We start from the raw sequence: 9519 nt of genomic DNA on the forward strand, positions 1-9519 counted from the left end.
TTATGCAGGACACGATCGTCTGTGACTTCTGTCTGCGTATTCGTCGTGTTTTCATCTTATTCCGGACTTGTGCTCCTGAAATCATGAATCTTCGAAAACAACTGTGGAACTAGGTTAGTGATACAAATATGGGAGTAAGAGGTATAGTTTTCCTTCTTTTATGAGTATAGTTGACGGTCATATTTCGCACTTAACGACCGTCAACAACACCCCCAAGCTAGCCTTTTGCTCGTCCCTGAGAAAAACAAGGCGCTCGTTGTTGATCAGGAGTTGCTACAAGGTTGAATTTCCAACTTATACTTAGGCACAATCGAATGCTTCTTACCTTGATTTTGAATAAGTTGGCTTTTGTTCTTACCTCTTACCTTACTCCTGTGGAGCTTATAGCTTCACCTCATATTTGGCGGTTGAGAGTCAAAATGGTATCATAGAGTGCTCATATTTCTTTCTCTTTAGTTCAACCGTCAATCCGGAGGTTTTGTAAAGTTTTCAAAAGAAATTTATAAAGTTCCTCGGATGATCTCTCGGATCGCTCGGTGTGTATGATTCCTTACCAAGGCTTTTTATTGTGCCTTTTATTCTTCAACCTATCTCTAATGGCTATTTTTGTGGATCTGTAGCTATGGAGGATTTGAAGGCATACCTGCTTCTCATATTTTGCTAAGTCAAAGACTGGATCCAAAGGAGAAACAAGTCATAAATCTTGATCAAGATGTGCAAGTGTGTGGATATTTCTGGTGGATGGTGTATGAACTCCTCTGTATGCACCATCTATCTCTTTTCTTTCTTTTCTTTGTGGATCAGGGGCTATCTCTTTTTTTTTACATGCCTAAGCATGTGGCATACCTTCTTTGGATATGCATCTTTTATTTTCTTTTTTTTGACATGCCGAAGCATGTGGCAAACCTTCTTTGGGTATGCATCTTTTATTTTCTCATAGCCTCATATCCTCGACATATTTTTGAGAGAGAGGTGTCATACATGGACTTGGAGTTTTATTTTGTGGATGGATGAAATTTTGCTCACTTCTAGTGTAGAAGCATATGTGGTGGAAATGTGTACGTGATCTTGATCATGGGAGTATGAAATGAATCTCACTAAGGGTCACAACAATTTGACAAAGCTCAATGAGATAGCAAGTTGCATATGTGGAAGGTTTTGCAGTGAAAATCAATATATGGCTTTGGATGGGAATTTCATATCATTGAGGAACTTTATTATATTTTTGTGTTTTCAAAATTAAATACTCCGGATGTCAAGTATCACATAAGAGAAGATCATAGCAACTCTACTTAACCATATCATAGCTCACAACAGCTTAGATTTGGATCATGTTTTTTGCTACCCACAAGTTTCAAGTTTAAGGTTTGAGCAATTTAAGACATCAAACCCAAAACTAGGTAGAGCATAAAGTTGTAACTAAGCATATGAAAGAAATTAACGGAGCGACTATTCATCATCTCAACAAGAAAAACTTACACCATGCTTACTACACATTAAAATAAAATATTTTTGGTGTTTTCTAAATTTTGCAAAGTTTTATTTGTTTTAGTTATGCAATTTTTTATAGATTTTCTGATTTTGCAAATTTTTATGGGTTTTATGCAAGGTTATGAAAGCAGTAAAGATAAATGATACAAGTTACCTCTCATGGGGGTCCTCCCCCAAGCTAGCTTCAGGCTCACTACGGCTGGTCGGGGTTAAAACCCGTCCAGCGGCAGTATGCCCTCCACTCCTCCTGTCGCTGCAACTGTAGCTGCTCCATGTCATGGATTCTTTCGCCAGTGTGACGCTATCATGCTTGGGTTGTATCGATGTGTTGGTTCAGCGTCTCTTGTATGTTGTCGCCCTGCACCCGCAGCTCTCCTAGTTGTTGGGTGATGGCGCCGAAACCTCGGGACGAAGATGTCCGTCTGATGAGATTCGGGGCTCCACCGGAGCTGGAACTGGTGGACCGGCGGCCTGGTGCCTGCCGTGTCCACTCCTCAGTGCTGGCACTGTGCCATGATGAACCACCGGCCTCATGCTAATGTGAGTGATGTGGCTGTTGAGGCGGTGGTGTCGGTTCTGCCTCCCTTCTGGTCCTGCTTCTTGTCATCCTGCCAGGCAAACAAGAAGATCTATGCCTACGACCTCCTTCTCGTGGAACGAGAGGGATAGTTAGCGAATGGCAATTATACAAATGGAACTCCGCATTGGGCAGCGGAATCTCATTTGTATAGCCCAAGTAAAAGGAAATCAAAGAGTCATTCGGGCCTTTCTTGAGTGTGTGACTTTGGATCAAATAGGCCTCGTCGATATACACACGGTCGCCCTCAATGAAAGGAATAGAATTCCCTTCTAAGGCACCGATACATGTAGTGATATGAGTAATCAAAGAAGTGAACTCAATTGGACCTGTCATCTTGAAATTCAAAAGCCATTGCTTAACCAAAGCTTGCACGGGGGAGATTTTGATCTTGTTGACCATGGCATAAAGAATGAGCAACTCATCGTTGCGCACGGGTCAGACATCATCTCTTGGAAGAGAGTGATGGTCAACCACTTGTGCATCAACTGAAGAGTTGGATTATGAATGTCGCCGCACCGAGGTGCGAACTTGCCATGGACAACTTGACCCGAAATCCGGCCCCAAAATTCATGACGATTAAAACCTCGGCAAGCTTGGTCGAGAGAAATTGGCCAGCTTTTGTTGAAATCAAGGTGGCCGGCAAAAGTTTTCCAAGAAAGCAAATATTCTTTCCCGAAAAGTCGAAAGTAAACCCCGTTTTCCACCTCTTGAAGAGTGCAAAGAAATTGGATGGTGAGGTGTCGAGAACCATACTCCTCAACGGGAACGAAATTATCCCATCCAATTTCATGCCAAACGTTAGAGAAGTCTTCGTATATACCTGTTTTGATGAGGAGGTCCGGATCGAATGCTCGGGTGTGGACGAAGCTTCTGTTCTTGAGGATGATGTAGCCTTGTCGTTCACGATCATCTCGCAAGTCGAGGTATGGTGCATCTTCCGCATCAATCTCTATGACCTCGGCTTGCATCTCCTCGTATTGTTCTTCTTCCTCGTAGTACATCGTGCTTGGTGTAGGCGTAGGTTCGGGTGTGTACGAGCTTGTGCCACCCCGAGAATAGGATAAACTTCCACCCGTCATCTTCTTGACGGTGCTAGAAACCTTCCACCCTATGCCTTTCATGATGGACAAAACACGTGCAACTTGAAGCGGGTTACGTTAGTGAAACCGAATTGAATGTTCTTACCCGTGAGTTGCTTCTTCTTGCTTGCAGCAAAGAAATGAGAGAGAGAGGTCTCTTGAATTCAAATCTTGAGCAAAAATCCAATGAAAACACGAAAGCAAAGTTTGAGAGAGTTTGAGAGGGAGTGAGTGAATGAGGGTTGAGTGTGAGAGCTCAACACCCACTTCTCGGCCTCTATTTAAAGAGAGAATGCCCGGGCACAACGGCTAGGAGCTGAACACAATGATCACTAGCCATTGGAAAAAGGTGGTAGGGAGCCATTGCCAGGTGGGGTCGGCCGACCCAAGGGTTCGGCCGGCCCCCCTGTGGGCCTACTGGCTGACAGCCAGGGCCCATGGGTTCCCTAACGGCTATAAGTTTTAAAATCTTGGGTGCCCGGCCAAACTTTGCTTCGAAAGATGTTCAAAATTATTTTTCAAAGGATTTTCAGGCTCGGAAATATTTTTGGTTTTTTTTTGTGAAAAACAGAAAAGGTGCTAAAAATGTTTCTAGCATGAAAGGGTGTTTTGAAAATTCAAACATGTAGTGGGGAAAATCGAAAAAGTCGAGAAAAGTAAAATGGTGAAAGTAAATTTGAGATACGTACCGATTTACCTTCGGCAAGGGCTCGTCGTTTTGAGTCTGACGAGCGGGACCTTTCTCCTGCTGTGATTACGACCGCTCGGTTCGTCCTGGAGAATTGGACGAGGACGAGCTTGCGACCTTACGCCACACCTTCTTTGCACGTCTTTTCTTTGATCTCATGGCCGTAGGTCATGGTAGCAGGGATTCTGGTGCATCCCAAATTGCCTGCCCTTCATCATCCTGTCGGTTCAGGATGCGCTACTCTTTCCTCTATTTGAATCTGAAGAACATGTTCTCCTTCCCGATGCGGAAGCAAATTTCTCCTCTCCCCACGTCTATCCTTGCTCTGGCGGCCCTCAGGAATGGTCGCCCAAGGATGAGCTCGATTCCTAGGTCACCTTCTATGTCCATCACTACAAAGTCTGCAAGGACGAAGGAGTCTCGCTCGCGAACCAGGACATTCTTGGCTATCCCTTCGGGATACCAGATTGTAGAGTCTACGAGCTGCACACACATATATGTTGGGGAGCGAGCAGGGTATAGAAGTTTCTCATATATTACCATGGGCATAATGTTGATGCTGGCCCCCAGGTCGCAGAGTGCATGCTCATAGTATTGATCGAAGATTGAGCAGCTGATCATGGGGACCCCTGGATCTTCTTGAATTGCTGCTACCAGGCCATCCCAAGTGTCATTCTTTGGGGGATTGTACCTGCCTGCATGGTTAGCTCGAGAAGTCTGCCGGGGAAGGTTGGCCCACCCGGTAGACACCATATTTATAGTTTCAACGGGAGATTCGGGTTGCCCCAGAATCTTCCCGGACTCAGAGATAGGAACAGCAGCAGCAATTTGTGCCAGTTGTGTTTCTATCATTTTGTTGAAACTTAGTTGTTTTTTAAGTGCAGAAGAAAGAGTTTCAACTTTGTCATTTATACCTTCCAAAATTTTATCATTGGCAGCAAGCTTTTTGTTTGAAGATTCATTTATTTTAGCTTGGCCAAAGACTAGGTCTCTCAAGGAGGGTTGGTTCAAATTGAAATTTGTGTTAAAGTTGTTACCTCCTCCTTGGAATGGTGCGCGTGCTTGACCCCACCCCTGGCCTCCTTGTGGATGGAATCCGGTGTTGTTGTTGTTGATGTAGGCTGCGTCTTCACGGGTCTCGGGGCAATCATTCCCCGAATGTCCACAGTCACCACAAACCTCGCATGTAAAGTACGAGTTCATGGCATGGACAGGAAAAGGCATTTGTTGCCAGTTCCCTTCATCAAGCTTCTTCATTAGAAGGTCCAGCTTGGCAGCGAGATGTCCGTCTCCTTGACGGTATGCATTCCGCCTTTGGTTCTGGGCTGGGAACGCTCCTCGTTCCAACCCTGGTTGGAGACCATCGTTTCAATCAAGGCCGTAGCCTTGGCGATTGTAAGGTCAAGATAGGCTCCTCCAGCAGCAGCATCAAGGTGGGCTCTGGATGTTGTCGTTAGCCCATTGTAGAAGTTTTGGAGCATGAGCCACTCGTCCATCCCAAGATGAGGACAGGCTAGTATGTATTCTTGCAGTCTCTCCCATGCTTCTGGGATGGATTACATCCCCGTCTGCTGGAAACTTGAAATTCTTCCACGTAGGGCATTTGTTTTGCCCAACAGGAAGAATTTGGCAAGGAACGCTGTGGAACATTTGTCCCACATGCTGACGGCTTCCTTATTCTGATAAAACCACTATTTCGCCTTCCCTAGGAGGGAGAAAGGAAATAGGCGAAGCCTCATGGCGTCAGCCATAACGCCCCGTATAGTTACGGTCTTGCAAAACTCTAGAAAGTTCTAGAGATGGGTGTTAGCATCCTCATTCGGCTTGCCACAGAATGGGTGTTGGCGCCTACCAATGTCACCCGGTGATGACACCCGCAGACGCCAAGTTTGGAGTGGTAGTATTTCATGAACCACAAATAAATCCGCAAGCGCACGGAATACCGCTGTAGCATTTTACCCGGGAGTATACCGGTGTGTCATTTATATTTCCGCAGGGAAGGCGATGAGTGGGAGAGTATATAGATTAGTTCATGAGCTCTATCAAGATTGGATATTCTCATGTATAAACAGTGATAAGATAATAACATGGTAGGAGGTAGTGTGACACACACACAAGCTACCCACTTGGATAAATAAAAGATAAAGATTGCTTTAGGCCGGGAGCAAGGTAAAAGTCAGAGCTCGAGTCAGCTGTCCTAGGCTAGCTATATCTACACTTTCTCATTAGTTAGCGTGTCAGAGATTAAACTACACAATAGGGAGATCACTATCAAAGTAACGGGAGGGCTCGTACACCCCGGCGACTTTATGTACCTCCTACCCCCCATACCGAACGTGGAGGATTACTAAAAGGCTTAGACAGGGCTGTCACCACCTGCCGGCTACCTCTACAAACCGTGGGTATAGTTGACATCCAGCAACTCTTAGCTAATCTTGACATCATGTATACACTAGTAAGGGATACTCTAGTGTCCCGTGCGGAGCCCCCACCCTCCGGATGGATAGACATCACACTAGAGCAATCATACGAATACTGGAACAGTTGATAGAGTTCTAGGAACAAAAGACTAACTATCTCCAGCACAGGGCAATTATGCAATGAGATCATTGAATAATAATGCAACAATGACAAGAAGCATATACTCGATAACTCAGAATATACTTCAAGTAGATATTTTTAACCATAGTCTAATTCTATTACAAACGACCGAATATTACAAGAGAGAGCTAGAGATAAACCCATTCCAAACTCTCGAGCAACTCCGGCAACTCGATGACTCCTAGACTTCTCCTAAACTCCACTAAGCATAAAGACTATGCAAGAAGGAACTTGAGAGGTGAGTGAAGTGAGGTGTGTGTGTGTCCTATTCTCTACCCCCCCCCCTTGTATTTATAGGAGGGAGCCACCGACCGCAGCACCCCAAACTGACCTAAAGGAGCAACAGGGAGGCGCCACGTGGCAAAGCTGAGGCAGTGGGGCCCATGAGCCTGGCCACCAACTGCCCCCAACTGCTGGGGGTTGGGCTTGTCTGGGCCTCCTTGTCTGATCCACGCTGGGGTTGGCCTGTCTTGACTTGTTTTTGCTTCGGTTCATGGGCTGCACTTGGTCCATTTGAGCCTGAATCGGTACTTTGATATTTTCTGTGATTTTCTATTGGGCCAAAGTGTGCTCGCAACCTGCATATTAGCTCAAAAACACAACTTGCATATTCTAGAAGGTAAAGTGTTGTTTAGGGACTTTGTTGAATATAAGTACGTGTAAGAAATGCAAACTCTCATGATTTTCTGATCAAGTTGACGACTAGAAATGGTCGTTAGTGAGCGTCAACAAGATCCCCCAAGCTGTCCTTTGCTCGTCCCGAGCAAAGTAGGACAAATCAGGTTATTGATCAGAAAATCACTTTGACTTGTACCTTACCTGTCATGTCATAGTCTGAAGCAAAGAGATTCATCTTTAAGCTCAAATAAGTTGGTTAGCATACCTTTGCTCAATTACCTTACTCTCTCATGGGGCTTTTCAGTTGTCTCCTTGTCTTGGGCTGTTGAGAGTTAGAACGGTGCATAAAGTAATACTTACTTGTTTCTAGATCTGCAATCCATCTGGAGATACCTTTTTGAAAGATTTTTGAAAACATGGCAAAGCTCCCAGGATAACTCTCTCGAGGCACTCATCTTGTATCTCCTTACCAGGGCAGTATTTGCCTTTGATCTTCCCTACTGCTATAAGCCTTTGTGGAGCTCAAGGTAGGATAAAAATAGGGCACACTTGTATTCTATTTATTGTAAAGTCAAAGAGAGGATCCAAGAAGAAACAAGTCCTGCAATCTCGATCAAAAGGTGCAAGTGTATGAGTGGATGGATGGATGGATGAATATGACTTACTCCTTAAGGTGATGTCTTTTCTCTCTCAAATCATCCCTGTCTCTTTTTTTTTTGAGACATGGTTGCCCCCCTTTTTCTCTCTCTTTTTATTGGGTCATGCTTCTTAGCATGCCATCTTTTCTTTTTGGGACAACCATAATTTGACTTTATTTTATTTCAGAGATGTTCTACAAGAGAGATCACGGAGACATGGAGTATTTATTAATGTGGAATGGATGGTAGTACTAATTCCCAGTGTAGGAATGTAGCAAATGGATGGGACGTGTACGTGCTTAAGATCGAGAAAGCATGAAGAGTATCTCACTAGGGTCACCCAATTTGACAAAACTCAACAGAACATCAAGCAGCATATGTATAAGGGTTTTTCATGGAGTATGACATATGGCTCTGGTAGGACATTGCATATCGCTGGGAAACTTGCCTTTTTAAATTTTATTTTTGAAAACAACTCCAGACTTCAAGCATTACTAGAACAAGCTTGCAGAACCTTATTTACCATATCTAAACTCGCAACAACTTAGACTCAGATCAAGCGTATGCAACCCACGGAACATTCAAGTTTATTGGCAAGATACTTGCGTAACCAAGGAATATAAACTCAAGAGAACTCTTATTTTCAAGACTAGGCACAACAGACATGATAAAGCAAAGCAAAACTCATCCTTTCAACTTATCAAGGGGAGTTAAAACATTCTTACCGCGCATCATGGAAAAAAGGGAAATAAAATAGTAAATTTTTATTTTGTTTTTAGAAGTTTTTATCAAATTTTATTGAAAGCAAATAAAAGGGATACAGTTGACTTAAGGGAGAGGACCTCCCCCAAGCTAGCTCTTGGTTAGGGTCGAAAAGCAGGACCTTTCTCCATACCTGATTAGGTTGATGTCGTTTTGTCCGTACCTGGAGAAGTAGTAGCGGTCGATGACATCTTGTTCTTCTTGCGCCACACCTTCTTAGTCTTCTTTGGTGGCATAGGCGGCGCAGGAACAGGATCCTTGAATGCTGGATAGATGATCTTCAGATCTTCCCATACTGTATCGATGATGAAATCAGGGATCTTATCATCTTCCACTGGCTCGATTAGTGGAGTATGAATTTCCCAATCCTCCCAAGCTGGATTGGAAGAAGGGCGATAGTCTTGATCATCCCAACCGGGCTCTACCCATAGCCCTTGTTTCTCACTATCCTCATGAATCAGAAATACCTCTCTCTTATTTTGGAACTTAAATTTCATGGTCTTTCCCTTGATTTGGAGACTGATTCTCCCTCTCCCCACATCAATTCTGGTATTTGTATCCTTGAGGAATGGTTGCCCAAATATGAGCGGAATTCCAAGATCTCCTTCCATATCAAGGACTACGAAGTCCACCAATATGTAGGTATTCTTGACCTTTACCATTAACCTTTCCACAACTCTTTCAGGATATCTTATCGTGGAGTCTACCAGCTAAACACACATAGTGGTAGGGGAAATTGATGGATAGCATAACTTCTCGAAAGTCACCTTGGGCATGATGTTGACACTGGCTCCAAGGTCACAAAGGGCGTGATCAAATTCATAATCAAAGATTGAGCAGCTGATCACTGGGGTTCTGGGATCTTCTCATATTGTGGCTGCTAACTCGCCCCACGCACCTCTTCTTGGGCATGTGAGCTTCTCTGCATAGCTGAGGGGTGTCCTGCTAAGGGGCTCTTTCCACATAGCATTAACGACATTCACGCTTTCTAGAGTAGACTCGGGTTGCCCCGGGATCTTCCCTAGTTCAGCAGCAGCTAATTGAGCCAATTGAGTTTCTAGC

The 9519-nt window shown here is 44.3% G+C and overlaps 1 non-coding gene across 1 annotated transcript; it reads left to right on the forward strand.

Moving 5' to 3' along the window:
• The first annotated feature begins 5332 nt into the window (after positions 1-5332).
• On the forward strand, positions 5333-5439 carry LOC120668201. The gene has a single exon (XR_005672300.1). It is a non-coding gene; the product is annotated as a small nucleolar RNA R71 (small nucleolar RNA).
• The last annotated feature ends 4080 nt before the right edge of the window (positions 5440-9519 follow it).

The sequence above is a fragment of the Panicum virgatum genome, chromosome 3N, assembly GCF_016808335.1.
Source record: "Panicum virgatum strain AP13 chromosome 3N, P.virgatum_v5, whole genome shotgun sequence".
NCBI classification, from domain to species: Eukaryota; Viridiplantae; Streptophyta; class Magnoliopsida; order Poales; family Poaceae; genus Panicum; species Panicum virgatum.